Source organism: Epinephelus lanceolatus, chromosome 3 (assembly GCF_041903045.1).
Source record: "Epinephelus lanceolatus isolate andai-2023 chromosome 3, ASM4190304v1, whole genome shotgun sequence".
In the NCBI taxonomy this organism is placed as follows: Eukaryota; Metazoa; Chordata; class Actinopteri; order Perciformes; family Serranidae; genus Epinephelus; species Epinephelus lanceolatus.
In genome coordinates this window covers 11,088,911-11,113,053 of record NC_135736.1, presented here as the reverse complement: position 1 = coordinate 11,113,053, position 24,143 = coordinate 11,088,911, and the positions used below count along the sequence as shown (strand labels likewise).

Sequence of the window (24,143 nt, the reverse complement as noted above, 5' to 3'; positions counted from 1 at the left end):
CTGTAAGAGAAATTTGACTGGTGCGCAGAGGCATACAACCACAGGGAGGTTATTTCCTTTCGAGTCGCAGCAGAGCAGCAGAGTAGCTAGAGTGAGATTTCACTTATCACGTGACGGGAGTGATGGTGTGTTCAAACTGAATGTGAAGTGAATGTCGGCCTCATGTTAATCTCACTAATACAGTCACTGGAGTGTTTTTTGGTAGTATTGCGCAGCTGGCAAATATTTGCCTGTAATGGTTGTATCAACCAACCTACTAACGACTAACTTTGTAGTAAACTACAACCGATGGCTAGAATCAAGTGGTGTCATGTTAAACACAGAGACTCTGTGCTTTGAACCACTGTGAACCAATTATTTTATTATATTTTCCACAACAGTGCATGTTGTTTACCTTCCACAATGAAAGAGCAACTTCAATTACTCAAGGCATTTTTGTAAGAAGCAGCTCAACAAAATAGCTTACACAAGTCACAAATACATATTTTCAGAACTTATCATGTAGTCCTATGGCTTCACTAACTTTTTTTTCAAGCACTCTCCTTTATTGTTCTGTCTCTGCACAATACTGACATTGAGTCACAGAGCTCCGGTTGCCCACAGACAGTGACAATTAGTTTGTCTTTTATTTCCGATTCTCAGTATGCTGAGAAGAATCTCAACCATATCTCAATGCTGATAGGCTATCACGACACAGTGTCCACAGGAATTTCTTGTGGTGGAAATTTGCAACTTGTGCAAAAAGTGCAAATTTCGCATGTTTGTGTCATTCCTGTTGCCTGGTGCAAATTTGCATCTATTTGCATCTTTGTATTTATGTTGTATGTAATCAGGCCACGCAAAACGCTAGCTTTGCCTGTGAACACACCACAAGGGAAAGTTGACTGACAAGACAACGGCAAAGGATTTGGTTTCAAAATGAAAAGCAATGGTACCTATTTGGCAACAATTAGGGAAACGGAGTTGGATAATCTACTTCACCAAGAGGTTGGAGGTGTGTAACCTGTCATGTGCAGCTCTCTATCTAACAGTTCACTGTGGCTGCTCGTACTTGTTCCATTGCTCCCTGCATATTTCAAACTGATCTTCTGCCAGCAAATGCCAAAAATGATCATTGTCTTGTTTTGTAGGTGCATGTCTGATAGTTGTAACATACAATAACGTTTTTCACCAGTTAAATGCTTTTAATGTGAAGCTGCAGCAGTAAGAGGTTCAATTTGCATTAGCAGTGCCTTAACACAACACTCTACAGATACTGAGCATCATTGATGAATATTTTTCTTGTAAAATGTTCAGTATAATCAATAACACAGTCATATTATTAACTGGTAGAGAAATTGCCTGACAGTGGTACCCCTAGTCGCTGCCCAAATCACTGCATCACATTGCTGTAACGGCACAGAAGTTTCAGAGACTACTTAAAATACTTTTATTCTCAGGAAAGAATACAGAATAATTCACTCCTCTGAAGTAAACTTGCATGAATCTCTGGCATTAAACAATATTCATCAGTTCATCAACCCAGCAGTTTTTACAAAATGTCATAGGCCTTTGTAACCCACACTGTACAGGGTCATAAAAAGGTTGTGATAACAAAAAGGAAAAAAAGGTGTGAAAATTGGTCATAAATTGGTAGAAATGCAGAAGAATTGTTAACGAGGGAGGAAACCATGAGAGGGTAATGAAAGTCTCCTGGGAAAATCATGAGGTTGGCAAATATGTCTAGCTCATAGTTCATCTTGTGTTTTTTGTCGAGTATTTTTGTGTGTCACTGACAAAGAACATGGATAGAAGAAACATTTCACTATCAAGTAGCTGCTTGGAAGCATCCTGACACTAAAAATGGATCAATTTGTAAATATACGATATCTTCACTGTCATTGTTATGCCAAAGAAAGTCACACAAACACGAAACGATACGATTCCCACCACTGCCTCTAGATGTCACTAAACTAAGGACATCTGGACATTTTTTCTACTCGCATCTCAGATAAGTTCCTTATGGAGCTCTTGTCTTCATACACACACATCAGAGAAAATTTTGAAGAAAAAAAAATTGACAAGCAAGCACTTTACACCATGACTGGTCACTCAGTATTAACGGTGACAATATGTTCCAACGATTTTTCTCAAAAACAATATATAGATAATACAAAAATAAACCCTGTCAGTCATTACTTACAATCCACTAAAAGCAGACACAAACACCACCACTGCTGTGGTGGTGTTTGTGTCTGCAGAGCCCCTGCCCTCTGCCTGTATTTTCTTATTTTGCTGTTTTTGGGACATTTGTGGGTGTCACACTTTGGGCAGTGGTGTGAAGCCCCCAGCCAATGACAGCATGCAGGGTGTGAGGGTGGGACAAGGTAGGGACCAGGTACCAGATCATGAGCACACACCCAAGAGGAGCTATTGAGCCGGAGAGGAGGGGTCAACTTTGAATGTTGTGTTTTCAAACCGCAAAGGACAAATCCTGCTCTTTCTGCCGTAAACAAGTTAAATGTTACACTTTATATTTAAATCATTGAATTCCTCGAGCTGTATTTATTCTACGTTATTCATAATACTGTTACTTATTTGTTTTGTTTACGCACCCGTTCCGCTTTAGCTTTAGAGGTATGGAAATGTGTAATATACATCCCAACTGTATTTCTTTAATTTGTTATTGCACCTGCGACTTTTTTATTCTGATTTGTTTAAATCAATGATAATTAATAATAACACTTTTTTTCAAAGCTAAATTGCTGTGGCGGCAATAATTATAATAACAATCATTATTATTCTATATGTTTTTACCTATTTTCTTAAATCATATTTTGTGTGTAAGCATTTCAAGTATTATCCATCTAACTGGTGTTGAGTTATTTGTTTCAAGAATGGCTTTTATCTGTTTTTGCAAATGAACTCTGTTTACTGCTGCTGATCTGGGAGCTGAGGCTGTGCCTGCACTAGCTTCTTCTTGTATCCTCAGGGCGTTAAGGACCATAAACATCGCTCACCCATGTTTCAGACTTGCCACCCGTTAGCAAGTGTGCATTTTGACCAACAACACAATGAAAACCTGGTTGGTTATTAGTGGTACAGTTCATTGACACATCAACTTCAGACCTGGATTTTAAAATTCTGCCAGCCTGCCTTCAAAATGTCCAACCAGATGTTTTTATCGGTGTGAAAGGTATACCTGGATTACTGTGCAGGATTGTCCTTTCTGTTTGTAAACATGCTCATCAGCAAAAGTGAAAGTGAAAGCAGACCTCAGATTCAATTGTTTGGAGTTTCGCCTTGCTATATTTGCGTTTTTTCTGCATTGTATCTCTTGGATGCCTGCTGCTTACAGCACTGTGTCGCTACCTTTTTACAAAGCGCTGTACAGTACATAGTCATAAACACTCTCAACACAGAAGATAAAAGAAAATAGGAAAATACAAGAGGAGGGCAGAAAAAAAATACACTGTCAAACACTCGTAGTGGGTCGGAAGTGATGTTTGAGAGGGATTACTTCTGTATGAGTCTATAGATTGTTTTTTATGCAAAATACTGCATATCTTTAACATGTACATCAGATGGGCTGTGACTGAAACAGACTTGTGCAGTAGACCTTTGAGTAATAAACTGTGCATGGCGAGCAGAGGATGTTGAACAACCAAAAACTTTGGCGTGTCAACACGAGCCAAAGACAGCTGTTGTGTTCACTGTTGTGAGTTGGCATGGTTACAACATGAGGGAGTTCAGTGACCGTGCAGTGGGTTTTGGAGTCGGTTCAACTCTGAATATTGAGGGAATGTTTTAGCTTTTAATGGGATGGGGGGCAAACGTCCATATTACATATTTTGGGGCGGGCTTCAGCCCCCTGTCCCCAGAGGATTACGTGCTTGGGCGGCACATACACACCCTGTTAGATGTCAGTCTGCTAACCTCGCATTTTCAGCAGCTATTTTACAGCTGTGCAGTGGAGGTGGATCCTGGCCCTACTTGGACAGAGTCAGACAACATTCATAGAAAGTGGTCTCTTCATTAACTGTTGTCTCATCATTGTCCAAATTATTGTCCAATTTGTTATTTTGAACTATTGCGCCCTCAGTTGGCCTGATAAGGAACGCTTTGTTGTTTTCCTTTAGCTTTGCTTTTACTGAGAGTCTAAAGATCCTGGCACACCATGAGTGTCTGTGGCTAACTATAAACCGTTTTGTGGTGTGTCTGGCTCCTTTGGCGCTCATCTGCCCTCATCAGTGAGCTTTCTTGTTGAATTGGGGTTAAAGGCAGTCATTCTGTTAAGCATGGCAATTTTTTACGTGGAGTTTCTGCTTACTCTTCACTTCCCCTTTTTCCTTTCTTCCTCCACAAGTAAGACAACAAGCACATGCTAAGCAAAACCTAGCACTGCCTACACTTCACTCTCTCCACATTTTTCATGTCTATCTCTACTTCAAGGTAAAAATGCAGAAAATAGCAAAAAGGGGCGTACTTAGCTCATCGGCTTCACAGGTGCTTTAATTTACGGTAATGCTGACAGCATTGTGCTTATGTTCCATTTGAAAATGCACATAACTTTTCATTTTTTAAAGTATTACACAATAACATTCTTACCATTCAAATTTTTGTGGGTAGTCTATGTAGAAATGTTTGTGTTATTTCTTCTTCAACCATTGTGACGCCTGTATTCACGTTTTTCTTTTTTTTAACCATTGTTTAAGTGGGTATTGTAGCAGTTTCATTTGTATCATTGAGCCTCGGGCAGATTCATGTAATAATAGTCTTGCTTTATGTGCTGCCTAATGGAGCCTGGGTTCTGCATGTAGTGTACCCTAAACATAAAAGCTCTGTCACATTGAAAAAATGTCATTTCATTTTGTACTTCCTTCCATGTCGATGTAGAGGCGATATGCTACTGTGACGCCTTGCTGTATTTGTACACACACATGAAGATGACAAAGAGACTTGCCTAACCTCAGGGCTTCTTTCTTTTTGACTAGCACTGCAGACCCTATCTGGTGTGCAAGGGTGTGTGAGTGAGAAATCTCAGGGTAAAGAAGAGCACACATACCAACTCCTGCTCCACATCACATGGACTTTGGAGTACGGACACAGAACCTGCGAGGGGACTAGCTATGGCAGACTACAGTAGGAGCAAAGGTTTTTCCATGAGAGGAACATCTTTACGCTTATGATTAGCACATCACCATAACTCGCCCTCTGCTGGTCTCCTGGTGAAGCACAAATCTCATACACAGAAGTGAGTCAACAAAATGGCTGACTGTGCTGTATAATGTCAGGAGAGAGCTATACACCATATGTCCATGTAATGGAAGTGATCTTTTGGGAGCTAAGAATGAAAAGATTTGTCCTCGCTCTCCTCTCTTGTTGTGAGAGTCCATAAAATCATATTTAAAAAAAAAAAAAAAAAGTTCATTATTTGCAGCCCAGGCTAAAGGGAAAAAGGGACCTTTCCTGTCACTAGCTGTGTTAGTATTCTCCCTGTTACCTTGGGTTAGACCATTTTCTCATCTCATGTGTGCCATTTTTTACTGTTTTTAAAAAAAAAAAAAAAAAAATCATCATCAGAGCAAGCGCAAACCACTCAAGGTCACTCAAATGCTGGGGTGCACATAGCCTACAGTACAAATAAGACACACTGCATTCCTATGATGTGTGAAATACAATGACCACTCACTGTACTTTAAGTTTTCAGACAATTTTTCAGACTGTTGTTCAACCGACTCCTCCTCCACCATGATCCCTCCCCCTTTAGCCCCGCAGTTGCTCTCCGTCGGGGACAAAATCACAGACCCCTCCCTCTCGATGCTAATGTTCAGCTCCCTGTTGTCCCTGTTCCAAGTGCCGGCTCTGCTGCTCTGTAACACACTCATGCCAGTCCTCACAGACCCTCCATACAAACCGATCTCTCCCGTTCCCGGAGCTGTTCCTTCCTAACGTGCCAGTTGCGGCTTCAGCAACGTCGCCGGTAAATTCTGAAGAACATTAACGTTCAGACCGCAACGGTTGGTCAGACGCAACCGAATCTGTCGACCAACCGCCACCGACGGTGACGTATTGTAGTGGGTTTTGTGCTCAAAAGGAGGAGGAGTCTATTTGTTCGCGAGAGGGAAGAACAGCGGGTCGAGTCCGTTAAAGCAAAACTACACGGTTGTTTGGTTCACAGCTCGGTAGTTTTGCGGTGAAGGCTGTATGATTCCCACATCCTGTGACTGCTACGAGTTAACGTTACACACAACACGGTCCGGAAGAGCTCGACAGCAGCGGGAGGAGGAGCACGGAGTCTGCCTCAGACGAGACGGGAAATCGCGGGAACATCGTTAGGCGACGCGAAAAGTCGGTGAGTCGTGGCATTGCAGCTAGCATGCTAGCAAAGAACTTCTCACTTGCCTTTTATATTTAACACAAGCAGATAGTGTGCTTTTAGAACTTATTGGGCTTATGAATATAAACATTTGGTCATGTATTGCATTTTTTAATGATTTTGGTGCACATTGAGTTAGCGGTGGAGAAAGCAACGTTAGCTAGCACTTGCATAGATACAAGCTCTGCGGGTAATACGTAAGCTAAATAAAAAAAATTATATTAGCAGTGTTTTTTGCTCCTTTCATTTTATTTATTTATTTATTTATTTATTTATTACAATAACTACTTCTGCATCCCTGAAGTTTTCTCCTTTGTGAAAGCAGTCTCGCGAGTTTTGTGATCACGTAAATTGCTTCTATGAGATTAACGTTACTGAATTCTTTTTGATTTTACATTAAATATTACATTCAGGCAACCTTTTTGTAAAAGAAAGGTAACGTTAATGTGTCCTTTGATTTATTTGAAAAATGAACTCTCTTTTGCACACAACTGCTTTTAAAGGGTGTTACTTTGCTTGTGGCTAAGGAGTGGTAACTTTGTTGAAAAATGATTGTACGCAAATGCACATTCGAGCACATGAGCAAAAAGAAAAAAGGTGACCCAGATCCCACCACACTCATGTTGTCAATAGCTGCATATAATTAATCTAAACACTTTATTGTATTTAAGTGACTTACTTGCTTCACAGCTGGTAATATTTGCATTTCGGATGTATTTGTACCTCACTGAAGTCTTAAATCCCACCAAGTCGGTGAAGCAACTATGGTGCATTGGTGCTAAAACAGGCAGCAAGCACATCCAGCATGGTACAGAGGTGACACTTTGACAGAGGGGTATAAAGGAAGATAGATTTTGAAGAGAAGTTGACTACCCTGTGATAGTGAAGTATTCCAGGTAATAGAAAAATGACATTTTAGCTTTGTCACTTTAATTACTGCCCTTGGTCAAACTTTAATGGAGAGTTTGTGGCCTTTTTCATAAACTCCTAGGATTTAATGCAGAAGATTAGAGAATATCCCCAAATTGAAAAACAACGTGGAATTGAAGCCTAAATACCACAGAGTACAAAAAATGGGCTAAAGTGAAGAGGAAACTGCTGCATTCCCTACAGGCTACAGTGAAACCCCCCCTCTTGGTCTAAAGTGGTACAGCCCCAGTATTTTTCCATGCACCACATTGTCCTAGGATGTGGGTGTGGCTTAATATCAATGCATGCACAAGTTAAGCAGTTTTTCGTCTTTGCCTTGTCCTGTGGGTTTGCAAAAGAGAACAAAATCTGCATCTTTTTTGATTTAGGTGAAGTGATGCACAGATAAGTACCAACTGAATGTTTGCTCTATGAACCTGAGAGCCAAAAGTCAGAGTTTGAGGAATTTGGCACTTGGCAGAATTCAAGTGTTTTATCATATTTGTGGTGTTTAAATATATTTTTTTCTGCACAAACTGAGCTGTTTCAGGTTTCCTTTTACCTTTTGGGAACATGGTACATCCCTGTCTCTAGTTTCACCTCCCCCACCTCACCCAGTGGCAGTGCTCAGACGGTGCACTTACAATTCATTACACTATGTGTTTTTTCCACTGAGGAGGAAGCAGCCTTGAAAGGCTCCTCCTACATTTTTCAAAAGCCTTCCTGTAGATGTTAGACAGCTAAATTTGTCTGCCTCTCTTTAAATCAAACAATGACAATTTCCTATCGATCACACAACTGCTACAACACATTGCAGGGCTAGCTATATTCAGATTGATACTAGATGAGAATGTAAGAACATTTGAGGTTCTGCTTGGCTGTAGTTAAAAAATGAGAGTTCCAGATGTCCTCCATGTGGAAAAAAAAGATAAGTTTATGTGTCTGACAGTGGCACCTTCCTCAGCCCTGGTTTATACAGGTTTGGTCCCAAATGTAGGCTAAGTCAGTGCTGTGCAGCTGTTGCTCATGAGCCACCAAAGGTCCATTGAAACCCTAGCTATATGAATATTTTGTCTCTTTAATATCAGTTATAAATGTCAGTGATTTCATCCACATAAATGAGATGCATGTACTGTTGCTCACAATAAGCAGTATTAAAAAGAAGTATAATACCTTTCATTTCAGCTGAACTGCGTCACCACCACATTAGATCTCTGATAAATGTTAGAGGGCAAGTGATTTGTGTAACTCTAACTTTTACTATTCAAAAATAATTCCATATAATGGGTGAGAAATCCGCCATTTATTATTGGTAGAGGAGAGCTACAGTGTGCGCCGCCATAAATGTATCAGTGAAGGAGCCATGTAATATACAGCTTTCCACTGTTTCCAACACGTAACAAGCTGCGTGTGAATATTGCTTAAATTGCAGCCCTCAATCCTTGTGTTTTTGACCATATAGATTTGAGCTAAATTTACATGCAAAATTGACTGTTTTTTCTGCAATGAAGAAAAAAGCTGCAGTGTGTGTTTCTCATAATTGCATGAATCTCATAAAAGTTTCCAATCCTGTATTTTAGTTTTGATGATGGAAAAGTCCATATCTATAATTTCTTTTCTGATTATAAGTTTTTCAAATCATACCAAATACATCAGGACCGGTTTCAACCACTTACAGCTGGTTTCTTTGCTTCAACCTGTAAAGGAGAGTGATACGAAATATGATCTCGGTTCAGTATCAGAATACCCAATGTTTGTTATTCATCATTCATATCTTGCCATGCTGATAATTAGAAATACTGGCTTGTTTTAAATTAGTATTAGCATGTTCACATGTTGGTGATAATAAATGAGTCAGGCTTTCATATTTGTGTGTCTGTTTTAAAGGGGGCCTAATACAAATGTTAACCTTGTTTGTTACACTAGTGCATACATGTCTATATACAACACACTGATTTAATTCAATGATGTCATCATGTCTTTGATATTTGCCTCAATAAAACCCCTCTTAAAATTTTATACTAATTTGCCACTTTAAAAGATGTAGGTGATTTTTTTTTAGCATTTAAGGCTTTAGTGAGAGCTTGGTATAGGATTATATGTCTCACATGTTCAGGCTTGCACATACACCTCTGTCTCCTCCCACTCCCACTGCCTTGTGCATTATGTTTCAGTGTGTCTGCTGTAGTCGTGGTAGCTCGCTGCCTGAATTTTCATTGCTAAGACAAACATCTCTGCGCAGTCTTGCTCTATTTTTCAGTGTTTAGCCCCTTTTAGACATGCATCTTGATACTTAAGTGAAATGGCAATGTCATGTCGCTCATGTTTCTGAATAAGTGCCTAGGTCAAGGTGGCAGTCTTTCTAGGGTTGATCTCGTAAAATGTCTGACACACCCGAATTGCCGTTAGATTAACGTCAAGGCTACAGCAGCGCAAGGTAAAACACGCACACAAAGAAATTAAATGTACATCTTCTTGTTCACCAAGAGCACTATATAAAGTATCACTCAGTTATTATCTCCTTTTTGCATAAAGGGAATAAAATCTGTCTTACAAACCATGAAAAACTGTGAAGGAGCCTAAGTTGTTGAGAAGATTCTTCTCGCATTGGAACAGCCTTCAGATGTGATATTTTTCCCTCTTGCAGTGTGGGGGAAAATAATTTAAAAAAAACATTCACGTACAACCACAGCATTAATTATGAGACTCCCTTACAATATTTTCAGTTTCTACAAATGCAAGCTGCATGGATCATTAAATGAATATCCAGTATAATGCTTTACAAACAGCATCTAAGCAAATAAGAATTTAACAAGAGTTAGCAACTTGTCATTCTTTGCATGTATGCTGTTAGTCTTAATCAAATAGGTAGCAGATTTTTCCATATAATAAATTAAATTGATATGAAAACATATTATTGGATTGACTGTGAGAAAAGAAGGGATGAGAGTGCCTCATGTTCACAGTGGTAATTAATTTAAACTTAAATTTTAAACAAAAGAAGATTTAAAATCTGTCAGCCTGAGAAAGAACAGAAAACACTGTTCTTTCTTCATATGATTTATTCCAACTCATCGCAGTGTACTAGGTGCTAGATATTGAGTAAGCATTGGCCTGTTGGGAAATATCCTGTGACATCTGAAGAAAGTGTTGTGTGAATTACAATTAGCCATTACTTTAATAGTCTGCATATGCAAGTGAAAGTTAGTGTATGTGAACATAAAAAAAATATTTGGTCAAAGTGAAGGCTGGCAGAATACAATGACATACACACCAATTTCCAACACACAAAAAAATGCGTAATTCCCTTTAGCATAGAGCAGTCTACGAAATGTCCAGCTAGCAGCTTCTAAATTTTATCTATTTGTGACTAGGGTGGGAGGTGTGCCTGCCTTAGGGTCCTGGAGGCGTACAGGTCCTGGAGGGATGGCAGATTGGAGCCCCACACTCACACTCTTAAGGGTGGTATACACTGTGCAATTTTGGGTTGTTCCAGACAAAAGATGACCATTGTGAAAAAAATGTGGGGAAATCTTTGGCCGTGGCTCTTAAATGGGGATCCTGCGTCACACAGTGAGAGCTTCAAGAATGGCTGTTGTCACAGTCTTGCGATCAAAGACAGCCTTGGATAAAATTCTGACTGTCAGAAATTTGGGATGACCATCTCACTGGGACTGCTGTTATGACCTACATCTACTAACCAACCAATAGAAACACAGCATGAAATCGTGCACTGGTGCTAGACCCAAACAAACAGACAGATAGCAGCTCGCCATGGAGGCAAAATGCACTAAAAGAAATGTGTGGGATTCCAGCAAAGAGGAAAACCTTGTCAAGTTGTGGCAGCAGAAGCTTTGCCTGTATGGTGCGTCCTCCAGCTCTTACTATGATCGTGTAAAGAAGGACAAAGCATGGATGAAAATTGCGGTGGAGTTGCAGCTGCCAGATGAGCAACCTAGCAGCTAGAAAACACACAGAGACAGATCACTGTATATAGCGTCCACAAAATTTTAGGTTATTTATTAATGTGACCCTCTATGATGTGTTTCACTGTTGGAGAAGTAAAAACCTGTGCAGCATCCAAGCACATTAAGTATGGAAAGCTATCGTACACCGTACCCTGCAATTCAGGAGGCTCTGTCATTGTACAGTCTGCATACATCAAACTTGATGTTGTACCCAAATTTATTAGATCCATTTCACAAAGTGTAGCTTGCACTTAGCAGAACGAATGATAACGCTCTGGTCTTGTCCTTGGCAGTGGCAGCAGCATATCAGATCGTAATGGATGGGCTGAGGATGGATTTGATGATAGTGTAGAAGTGCACTGTCATGAGGAAGCGCACTAGCATTGTCTTTGGCAGGTTGGACTTCTTTGGCTGCTGCAGGAAGTACGTCCTCTGCTGTGCTTTTTTGGTGAGGAAGTTGATGTTCAGCTGTTAAGGTTAAAGTTGTGTTCTTCTGGAAATCCACAGCCATCTCCACTGTTTAAGTGAATCATTAAGTGTCCTGTAGGTGGACTCACCTTCACCAGAGGTGAGCCCAATAAGGGTGGTGTCATCTGCTAACTTCAGGAGCTTGACAGACTGGTGACTGGATTTGCTGCTGTTGGTGTACAGGGAGAGGAACAGAGGGTGAAGAGCATAGCCCTGAATGGAACCGGTACTGATGGTCTGAGAGTCTGAGGCGTGTTTCTAACAGTCAACCAGCACATACGTTATGTGCCTGCATGAGAGGAAATAACTCCCCACACCAGCACATGGCGGTTTTCTATAATCCGTGTTCAAAAAGAGAAACTGGAAGACCATTTTGATGCTAGTTAGCCAGTTAGCATTTGGTTACACTCCATCTTGACTTAAGCTCTTTCTTTACTGTTCTCACTTCCGTTTCCCTTCTTGTGTGCTGAGCTGAACTCTCAATCAGTGATTTCAATTACCAATGGGCTCTGCTGCGCCAACGCTGATAGAACATGTTGTTGGTGACAAGGGGATAGGTTGTGGGACACACTGCACTGACAAGGGCAACAGTCGCTCACCAACGGCCCAAATTTGACCGACAGCTGACCGTCGCCTTTGTGCGAACTGCTGTTGAACATGTCTAAGGACCTGCACATATCAGGAACTGTAGCCTCCTTCGTTTTACCAAAACTTGTCTAAGGACCTGCACACATCAGGAACTGTAACCTCCTTTGTTTTACCAAAACTTGTCTAAGGACCTGCACACATGCCACATCTTTACTTGCCTGGAAAATGTGAGGTCAGTCGCTGTGCGCTACTTTTGTGCCGTGTCTGTAACAGCTTTCAAGAACATGGCGGCAGGTTGTGTCTGAGGTTGCTAAGCACCCTTAACAAGCACTGTACCATAGTCCATTCACCTGAAATCCTGAGTGCAGAGCTAGTCTTCTTCCTGACATTGTATGTGGGCATGTCGTCCTTGGGACAGATATAAAGCTCTGGCAGCTCTGCACCAAAATGGCGTTTCCATATTTATCACACACTGGCATTTACGAAAGGAGGGGAAAATATCTGTCGCGACATGTTTTGCTCTGCATTGAAAACAATGAATTTTAAGAAGTGGCGTGTGTACAGCCCCTAAATCTTGGAAGACTAGAAACGATGTTCAATCAGCTGACTCTTTTCTATATGTTGATCTATGGCGAGAGAAGGAGAGGAGGCTTGTGCATTATAGTGAATAAGGACTGGTGTGACAGTCGGAAGTGGGTGCTGTCCTGTTGTTGCTCGCCCTGCACATCAGTGGCCATCTTGTTGAGGTTCAGAAATGTAGAAAAACTATGACCCATGCCCCCGGTGAAGCGCTAGATGGAGCCAATTAGAGTCTGGAGCAATTTCTCGGACGTCACCGTTGATGTGTCTGTGGTGAATTTAAAATGCAACAACAGAAGCAAGTGCACCCAAAACTACAGTTAATCATTACACAACCAGAAACCATGAATTACCAGAACGATCTGCGATGACATAAGCCAGTACAGCGTTCAGTCTAGAAACATAGATTATTATCTCATTCAGCCACTTGTTAGCAGCTGCATTTTTTAAAGGCACTATGTGTAACAATTTCAGTTGTTCTTTGAGAAAAACAAATTTTGCAGTCAAAAGTGTGTCCTAGCACATGTGTATTTACCTCCATCAGCGTATGTCCGTAAGCTCCGAAATTCTCATTTACATATATATTGCGACCGGTGTCTCATAATGTATGTGCACCATCTTGAAAATACAGGTACGTACAGGGACATACTTGAGAAATACAGAATCACCTTTCACGTTTTCAGTTGTTGGTTTCTGCCTGCAGGTAGAGTGACGAAAAGCAGCAGCAAGCAGGCTAGTCACAAGTGCTGGTGCATTTGAAAATCTCTGGCTTCATAAGATGGAGGATCATACTTATTCAGCTTCTTTACTTGAAAAGGGGACATCTGCAGCTCAACCTCACACACCTCATCCCTCTCCCCGCATCACTGCGCTGCTGTTAGCCGATGTTAGCAATAACAGTGGCTAACAGCGGCGCTGGCCTGTGATTGCATTACCTTTCTCCTTCTGCAGCTCTCTCCCCCTGGGAAAGGCTGCCCAGATACTGACCCTCGTTTTTTGAATTCACCGGTCACGTTGCCTTTTTGATTCCCTTTGCACTTTCTTGGCGACGATCATGGGAGCCGTCTCCCATGATGCTGCATATGCATGATCCTGCATTATGCTCAGAGTGGGACTTTGTTATGCTGCAGTAGTGCCAGGGCAGAAGCAGCGCCGCTAACAGCTCTATGCTCTATGCTCTATGCTGTCTGCAAGGGGTCTTTGCCGCTGCTCTCCCTGCCTTAGGCTTTCCATGTAGGCACATGGAAGGGCAGGGAGGTTTGTTGTCTCTACCTCAGGCTTTCCGTGTATACATGCGGAAGGGCAGAGAGTTTTGCTCTCTCTGCCTTAAGGCTTTGCACATAGGTGCATGGAAGGGCAGAGAGGTGTGCTCTCTCTGCCTTAGGCTTTCTGCACAGGCCCAGGGGCAGAGATGCCCCAGAAGTGCTAAAAAGCTAACTCATTTCCAGGTTTTAGGACTCATTCCTGTAGCACTCTCTTTGATTTTGAAGTAAAGGGTCATACTTACCCTTCCCTGACTTGCACACTGATGTCCCATAGCATAGTAAATACTGGGCTTTCGCTAGCCACTAACACTGCTGGCTGCCTCCACATAAGACAAATGCAACAAGTGTACTGTCAGTCTCCTTCTCCTTCGTGGTTAGGCATTGTAAGCAGTGTGATTCCCCAGTGCTAAGTTAAAATCTTTGTCACCAATAAAGCTGAAGCTGACTCACGAGAAAGAACTTAATAAGCTTACTTTCTTCACTGTCATTCACATAAGTTACTTGCTGCCACTTGCTTAAAGCTACAACACAGGTCCCGCAAACTGGTTATGCCTTAGTCCGCTGACTAGCAAATATTCGCATGACAAGATAGGGCCACAGTAGGTAGAGCTACAGAGACAAGGAGCTAGGTTTACTTGCACTGCTGTGGTCACTATCGCTCTGCCTCTGTTTCATCAGTAAAAATATACACCCTTGTGGCAAAGGACAGTAAAAGACTAATGAGGACAGGAGCGCTCACCTGTCTTCACAGAAAGGATAGGATAGGAACAAGAGCTAGACCAAATGGTCATCTGAGAGATGGTGCGGCCAGTCGCCCAAAGGCAAAGGAATGCAGTTGTCACGCCAGAGTGGTGGGTTTGAACATGGTTTGGAGCAGTACCTTTCACTTCCCTGTAGGCTAGCACTAGAATATAAAACTGGATGTGAGCTGGAACAGGTAGCCAGTGATAGAAACAGACAAGTGTAGTTATATGACAAATGTAGAGAGGTTGAACTCCAGGAGGCAGGCAGCATTGTGGACTTGCTCTAGGTGGTAGCTCAGAAGCCAGAAGCAGCAGCATAACAAGGGAGTTGCGGTCATCCAGTTGATACAGCATAGTATCGTGATATTTTGCGTGGCGATATTGCATTGATACAGGGGCTCCAAGTATCTATCTTTTATTATACATAATTATCTTTTGTAAATACTCAATGCAACTTTTGGTACTAGGGTACTAGAATAATAAACTCAATTGCTTGTTCGGTTGACTAGATGGTGCTGATATGTTTCTCCTGCTGAGGTCAGCAGAGGTCTCAGTCAGGTGCATTTTGGCAAAATGTTCATCGAAACAAAGATGGAGGCACCAGAGAAAGAAATCAGAAATGTGCCATTAGCATTTAAATCAAACGTTTGGACTTACTCTGGATTTTTCAACATGGAAGGAAAGGAGAACTTAGATATGAAACATGTTCTTTGCAAGCAGTGTCATATGAGAATAAAATACTCTGGGAATACTACTAACATGAGGGCCCACCCCAACCAATCAGAGATAGCTTTAGCTGCTGAGATCCAAGCGAATGCTAAACCCGCTCCGCCGAAAAAATCAACCAACAGTGGACACACTTATCTCGACAAAACTACCATCAACTCTGAGAGAGATAGGAAAAACACAGTCCATCACCTACTTCATGTGCAAAGACCTGTGTCCATACAGCGTTGTTGAAGACAAAAGCTTTTGTTACATGCCAAAAACACTGGAACTCAGCGCTACAGAGAAGTGAAGTATAAAGTCGAAGAATCTTTGAGTACAGCATAAGGCTGTGCAATTCATCGTCCGGTGATCGCGATTATGAATTTGAGGTCAAATGATTTCAAAATTAATGCAGTCAAGGGTAAACAATTTTTGGTCACAGATGCCTGGAGATGTTATTTTGTCTTCTACGGAAGCTGTGCATGTGCAGTTCATATGTGATTATAACTGCACATTATCTCACAGAGGACTGGCGACCACTGTTTCGCGTTCTCCAAACTAGAGTGGGAAATTTAAGTCACACCTGAACAAACATTGCAAACCTCCTGCAAGATGCAGCACAAGATTGGGGGATTGCGGTTGTAACAGACAACGCTTCTAACATGGGTGCCGCCATTCAATTAGTGGGATACCTGCATTTTAAGTGTTTCGCTCACACGCTTAATTTGGCCCAGCAGAGGGTGTTAAATCTGCCAGTTCAGTTTGTCAGGTGTATGCAGCATTTATGACAGGTTATATGATGCTGTTGGTCACTGCTGTGCATCACATTTAAAATGATGATGAAAGTCAGATGAACAGTTGCTAGCTAATTGTATGGCAATACTCAGCATATCGCAATAATATCGTATCGTAATAATATTGTATAGTGGGTTCTCTGGCGATTCCCACCCCTAGTGTAATTAGAAAAATAGCTCACAAGTGGTTGAACGAGACTACAAAATGTCATTACGCAGAACATGGCTTTACAGTCTCATTACGGTGGTGACGATAAGTAATGCGACTGTAGTGTACTTTGTTTTTAGGCTAACGTTAGCGTTTTACTTCTGTGGATTGCATTTATGCTTAAAAGAATCATTAAAAAAAGGAAAGGTGTTTATTTGTGGAGATTATCTTGCTGAACAAAATATTTAAGTATCATAAACTTTTGTTTGCCCCTTATCCTATTTTCTGCAACAAGCTAAAATCCAATTGGACAAACCCATTTGCTTTTAAATGGGGGAACCAGGGCAATGTTAACTTCCAAAGAAAACGTCATCCTTGTACCACTCTATAGGGCATTATTTAAACCACCTTGAAATTTTTCTAGCATGGCATAAAATGAATGGCCAATGAAACTCTGAGGTTAGAGAAACTTTCTTAAAGATGCATTTAAAACGATGAGAAATTCATTTAAACTAAATAATGTTTTGGATGAGTTTTGTCAGTAGTGTATAAAATAATTGTGGATTGATGTTCTGGTGCAGCCTAGCGAACATGTCATTTAGCCATTTAAGTAACTGCCTCGAAAAAGGTCATGAATGTAACTAAAAGGTCATACTGAAGTTGTTTTATGAATATTTATAATGATTTTGTAATGATAATAATGGTTACTGTTATTATTATGTAGAACATGGAAGTAATACAGAGACATAAAATAATATATGATAGAAATAAACATTTCAGGCTGAACAAAAGATTAAGATATGTCACCCATTTGCAGATCAAAAGGAATCAAAAACCTAAAGAGAGCAAACCAGCAGATGGAAAAGCAGCAGTATTTTTAACTAAGCGGAGTAACAGTGCAGTCACAGGCAGTGCAATTCAGCTGTGCTCATGATAAAAGGGATTCTTCCTGCTCTAAGTGCGTACAGCAGCAGCAGCCATTTTGTGCTGTAGCACTGCAAGCAATCTATCAAAGGGAAAGGAGTGGGGGAGGGGAAAGTGTCAAGTAGCTAGCTTGTTGACTAATTCAATCATTAAGCCCAGGAAATGTTAGCTGTTTGTTATGCCAGCTTTATCACAGAAAACAATCTCTATTTTTCTCCTAGCTACTTTCTACTCAGTCTGAAATGAGTGTTTTTGGCTGAGAGGAAAAAAGCAGTTTAAAGCGTTGGATTTATCCTTCCATAAAGACAGTAGAATTTTTGCCTCGACTTCTGAGAAATGTGCCATGTTTAGACATAAGAGGTGGTGTTGTTGCTACAGTGACAGAAATAAAATTTGATCGAGTAGCTCAGGGAGAATGAGCTGCTCTTTCAGGGCCAGGCTTCTCTGCAAATTTAGGAGAACTAGAATTCATTCAAGAGTATTGTCATGCTCAACATAGGCTAATTTAGTTTTGAACTTCTAAAACAGATTTACAATTGCTTAGAGAGCTTAAAATTTGTCATTCACCTCTCTAGCTCCCTCCCTTGTTTGTGAGAACACCCTTCTGCTGCAATGGTTTAGTCCATGCTTGGCTGTAAAACTCCAGACTGGAGCAGACTGCTGGTGTGGGGGAGGGGAATTGGCGCTCTGTGTAAGGCTGAGGACTTCAGCTCTGACTCTGTGGTGCTAGCTATAGCTCATACGATCTGATTTAAACTGTAGTTACTTTAAAGATTGTCTTTAGGTTATTAGAGTTGTGCCAGAAAAAGGAGGGAGTAACTGCATGCAGTTCAGTCCTGCAATTAACCAAAAGTATTATTATTACCTAGGTTACCTAGCTTACTTTAACATGCGCCTGGTGTGTGTTTTTTACTCTGCAGTATGTCAATCAACATTCATTGACTTTTCTTGTAGCCATGACAGGAGCCTCCCTCAGTAGGGCATGGCAAAAGAATCACCATGTGCTTTGCTTGATTCTCATGGAAACTCCTGGTTTTGCCCTCCCCCTCCCCCTCCCTATTTTTCTTCCCTCATTTCCTTCTGTCCAGCTCTTGCTAGTCTCCATTTATTCAAAAGAAAAAACCCAAAAGAAATCACGCGTACACTGTTTGGGCAATGGTAGCCTAAGAAGCAGTGCCTTCATACTATTGCAGAACAGGTTAACCATGTTTTGAGATAACTTTCCTTTGACAATGATATTTTTTGCATGTTTGAATTGTTCACCCTTTCAATCTGTCATTTGTCAATTCTCTCTTTAAAATACTATTAGAGTTCATATTATTTTACAGTGGCCTGAGGTAGAGGCAAGAGATTAACTAATGTAGCTGCTATGATTAAGTGGTGTGTCTATAACATTTGGAGGGAAAATACCCACCCTGAATGGACAACGGGTTACAGACAGATATACAAGAAGCAACGTCGCAGGAAAGATCAATAATCAGCTCCTGCTTATAATAACCCAAAGTCTTTGCTCCAAAAATAGCAAAGATAAAAACTGTCTGATCATATGGGGAAGCAGCAGGATGTTTTGGGATTGTGTTAAGTTTTCTGCAGGACATGAGTGAGATTTATATGAGGTGAAATGGGAACAAGTGAAATGGGAGCTATTACACTTCATCAGGATTTTGAATTGTATGATTATAATTTACTTCGGCAGGCAATTTACTTTGTGTTTATATTTATTATTGATTATTGACCTACAGACAAATGCTGTCTTCACACCAAATGCAAAGCGAATTTTTGTCTTGTTTTACTTGCTTGAAGGTTGGCTAATGGCAGACTTGGTTCGTAGTAAAGTACAAACTGTACTTTACAACTCAAAGTATTTTCATACTTTTTAAGGCAGAGCCTACTGCTTCACTTATTCCGTTGTTAATCTGCTACAATAAAAAAGCAACTTGAATTACTCAGAGCGATATGCTAAGACGCACCTAAGCAAAATAGCTTATCATGTGGTCCTAAGGCTTCACTCACTTATCCTCGAGCACTCTTTTTTTTTTTATAATACTAATGTTGAGTTCCACGTGCCCACAGACTGCGACATTAAGTTTGTCCTCCATTTCTGATTGTAACATTAGGAGAATCTCAACTAGATCTCAACACTAATAGGTTTCTGCAACAGAGCATCTTGTGAACGGCTCGCCCAAGTTAAAAGATTAAACTTACAAGAATGCGCTAATAGCGCAAAATTTTCATGTATTCGTCGGCTGTGAGTCATGCAAATTGAAAAAGTTTCAACTTCGCAAATAGGAAAAATTTTGCGTGTTTGCATCATTCATGTTGCCTGCTGTGAGTTTGCTTCTATTTGCATCATTGCATTGACTTCGTTTGTAATATCAGTCGGAGAAATGCTTGCTTTGCAATCGGTGTGAAAACACCATCAGACCTTACACCTTGTAAAAAAATGTGTCTCGTATCCAGATTGTATCTAGATATGATTTATCCTGATTACATTTAATCAGAACCATCTGTAGCTATTCTTTATTATTTGCTTGGCTATTGCTTCATAAATGGCTTGGTTGTGATATGAATTGCCAAATTTTGGTCCTTTTGTCAGACCAAATTGAAAGCAGACACTGTAGTCCCGTCTTGAGTCCATCCACGAGTTCCTTGAATGTCCATATGCTTTCTTGCTGCTTTCTTGTTAGTAGTTTAGTTCACAAACAGGTTAATGGTGGCTACTCCACTGATTTGTTTCACACGATAATTTATTTCTGCCCACATAGTTGCTGTTGATGGACTAGAAACTCAATTGCATTTACTCTGTTTATAGTGTGACCCTGACCACCTCTGGAGGTGTTTTGGCCGAACAGATCACAATCCATCCTCAATGTATTTTGGGTGCATTTACACTCATAGCCTACTTTTTGTGGTCCAGCAACATTCGATTGCAGTTCGTTTTCTCAGTACGCATTTACTGCAGGCCGTAAATGGTGTCTCGGACAGCCTGCCTCGTTAGCACTTGCTAGCGTATCTAGAATGTATTACTACAGTGAAAATCCGGTAAGTTAATGTTTCTCTTGAAAATATTTTCTGCTTAACAAATTTTCCCTTTCAATGAACTTTTAGTATGTTTTTATGCACCACCGTGAAAATTGTGATTTCACTAAGATACAATAACCACATTTTATTTATTCATTTCTTTAACAGTTTTGAATTAGTGCATTATACTGCTTGTGGGAATTTACATTTAAGTGTGTCCACTTTCTTTCTCTGAATCTTCTTACTCTGGGCACTGAAGCCTCTTCCTGTATGCATTAGGGGAGAGGCAGAGTATCCTTTGTACAGCTTGTCAGTTCGTCACAGAGTTAATATCTATACAGACAAACACATCCACACTCACTTTCACACCTCTGGGCTATTTAGAGTTTCCACCTGACTCACATGTGTTTAGACTGTGATCGGAAACCACATTACTCAGAAAAGACACCATTCCTGATTACACAATCACTGCTTGTAGCCAAGAGGTGTTGGGTAAAATAATGTATTAAAAGAATAACAATGGAGAGTAGTCTGACTGTAATCATGTTTTTTAGCATGTATTGAGAAACAGCCTGAACAATATACTTATTAAATCAGTATCACAATAATTATAATAATAATGATACAGATTTAATGCTCTACATAGGAAATAAAAACAGTTTTTACAGTTACAGCAACTGAATGTGATGATGTATGAGTTGCTTCGGCTCTGTGCAAACAGTTTAATAGGGTGAAGCTCAGATAGGTGCAACAGCCTCATAGGTAGACTACGTGCTTTAGGAGAATAGTGCGAAATTTTCTTGATTCATTTAGCTAAATATTCTAGTAAGTCCATCAACTGAAATTAAATGTCTTGGTGAGAATTATGCAAATAAAAAATACTTTAGAAGACGTTGTGCTGCCGCAACATAAGATGTTGTGCTAGATATAGCAGGCTCTAAGGGCTCTGTGTAGCTGTGCTCAGCAGACCAGGTGGCCATTTTGAGTTTCAGTGAATCCAGATGCAGGCGGTGAGAGTGGGGGAGGGGAAGACTGCGCACTGTGCGCAGTAATGTTGGAATGCAGGCTCTGCTCTCAGTGGCGACATCTTTTTTTCACACTCAGTATTTAGCCTCTATAGAAGATTTCTAATATTAGATTGCTGTTAACATTTTTTTTTAAATCAGGACTGACAGCATCCCCTGTAAGTGACAGTTGAGGACAGCTAAGTGTCAGGTTCACTGTTTGGCATATTGGTTGAAGCACTAACTGCAGCCGGGAGGAACAAAATTATTTTAATATCCAGTTATCTAGACATAAGTTCATCAAACATTTATCAGTTTAGCTCTGAATTGATGTGAGATGAAAAATGGAAGAAATTGGTTTTGTTAACCCACCAGCCATGGCTTATGGTGTTCCTGCTGAAAGTGACAGGCATGTGGGCTCTTTGCAACAACAGTGAAACTCTAACCCAGGGTATAGAGGTGGTCACAAAGACTCACAAAGACATGTTGAGATAACATTATTTGAAATCATTAAATCACATTTGCTGTTTTAGAAGTAAGTTTTTTTAGTTTTCCCCCAAGATCCATGTATGAGTATGGAGATTTCTGCAGATAGTCGTTTTTTTTTTTTCTTTTCCTTTTTTTTTTTTTTTTTTTGGAGGCGGAGTTTGTTATATGAGCTGCTCAAGCCTGTGCTCAGCATGCTGCTTGCAGCAGCGCTGGTGGCCATTTTGTGTTTAGTATCAGAAAGGGGGGCTGGGCAAAGAACGCATGGCAAGGTTTTATTTACTCTCACAATAGGGCTTTTGATGAAGACAGATGAAGGTGTCAAATTAAAGTTCATTGTAATTACACATTACATTTACAGTGCAGAACCTCTTCAGCAAAACATTTTTCTATTTTGAGTCTAAACCAGTCAAATCAGGAAATTGTTTTAAATAATGTATTTTGTGAAAAATCCATGAAATCCAGCAGTGCAAACTTCAATAAGATTAATAGTAATGCACAAAAAATAGGGGATTTTTCAGTTTTTAGGTGGGTGTTCTTTGTTCCTCCTGAGTAAGGAGCCACCCCCGTGTTGGAATGGTTCAGTCCTAACAGCAGCCCTCCCTGCTCTGGGAGAGGCTGGGCGGATAGAGGCTGCTTATGTGTCATGCTGTGCTCTAGTTACTTGCTGTGCGCAGCTAGCCTGAGACTTGAGTGACTAAAAAGCGATTTTTCTTGCTTGCAGATGAAGAGTGCTTAACAAAAAAATAAATAAACTGAGATAATCTTTCTATCTCCAATGTGGTTATTTTAGTTAATTATAAAAAAGCATTAATGTTTCTGAGAAAAGTGTTAGTCTGGCTTATATTGACTTGTTTTAAGAAATTATATTAAAAAATCTGAGCGAAATAAAACTTGCGTTAGTATTTCACTTGTTGTGTGAAAACCCAAGAAAATGAAACTCCTAGCCCTTATTTAGCAAATCTGTCACAGCCCTTTGACTGTTCCATTACTTGAGTACTTCATTTTATCTCTTTTGTTTTTATCGCACCACCCCCATTCACTCCCTCCCCCCATCAGAATGGTTGAGTCCGTGTCTGACTTGGAGAGCTGAGAGAGAAAGAAAGAGAGAGTGTTTGTGTGTGTATGTGTGTGAGAGAGGGAGAGAGAAGGAGAGATGGGGGAGGGTGGGTGCAGCTGCCTCTACGTTGAGTGCTGTTGGTGTGCAATTTAGCGCTGGCTGTGCGCCGCTAGCTAGGCCCTGACTAAAGTGCATGTTGTGCTGCTTTGTTATGTTAAAAGTGGCTTCATTTGTTTTGTATGTGTTTAACTGGTTATTGTTTGATGGCACATCTAATAAGAGGTTTTCTGCTATTTGGTTTGTGACTGTTAACCACAGATAGACCTTTAAGAGGGCATAGTTGCTGTAAAAAAAGATCAGAGTTTTTAGTTAGATGGTAGACCGTTGACCTTTTCTTTGGCTGTTTAACCATGTGGGCCATTGATAAGATCAACAAATTATTAATCTAACCTCTAATGGATTGCCCCAGATTTTCAAGCCCTTCTCTCTAAGGGGATCTTTTCATCATTTTAAAAACATGTTTTTCATCAACATTTTGTTGAACATTGAGTTTTCAGTTTTGTTTTCATCTAATTTGCTTCTATTAAAACCTACTCTGCTAGACTGGGTGATAGAGCTGCTTGAGAGGATATTGCAAACTCTCTGTTTGGTCACCGTTAAGGCTACTTTTTGCACTCATAAAGTCAAAAATAGACATTCTCTGTTGAGATTCTGTCTTGTTTTTTTCCCCCTAAGTGGTGACAGTGGAGTAAGAGCAAGTGACATTCATGGAAGATGCAAGGATGTGTAGCAGGATGGTTCTGGAGGATAAAGGAGGATGTGGTTTTGTGCTGTTTTAAGAAATAGAAACATTAAAGCAAACTGTAAAACCATCAAAGCCACTGATTTTCCTCAGTTCTTGCTTGAAACTATTGAGATACAGTGGCTTACCTCACCATTAAAAAAACAAGAGTCATCATAACCAGAAGGGGATCACTATTCGTATTTCCAGAGTTTAAAACAAGTTGAACTAGTCATAGTGAGTGTTTAGATAAATGTAGACTGTCAAATGTATTCTATCAGGGCCTGATAACCTAGCTTGTCAGACAAAGCATTTTCTGATATTATTTAACCTCCTCAT

At 40.4% G+C, this 24,143-nt stretch overlaps 1 protein-coding gene across 2 annotated transcripts in view; it reads left to right on the top strand.

The window, feature by feature from the left end:
* The first annotated feature begins 6,100 nt into the window (after positions 1-6,100).
* Positions 6,101-24,143, top strand: part of atf7ip (activating transcription factor 7 interacting protein) — a 34,643-nt gene continuing 16,600 nt past the window's right edge. The window contains exon 1 of one of the 2 annotated variants that reach the window (XM_033623980.2): positions 6,101-6,334. The gene's annotated coding sequence lies outside the window, so the exon portion shown is untranslated. The remainder of the gene's footprint in view (positions 6,335-24,143) is intronic. The other variant, XM_033623984.2, reaches the window with a different exon arrangement.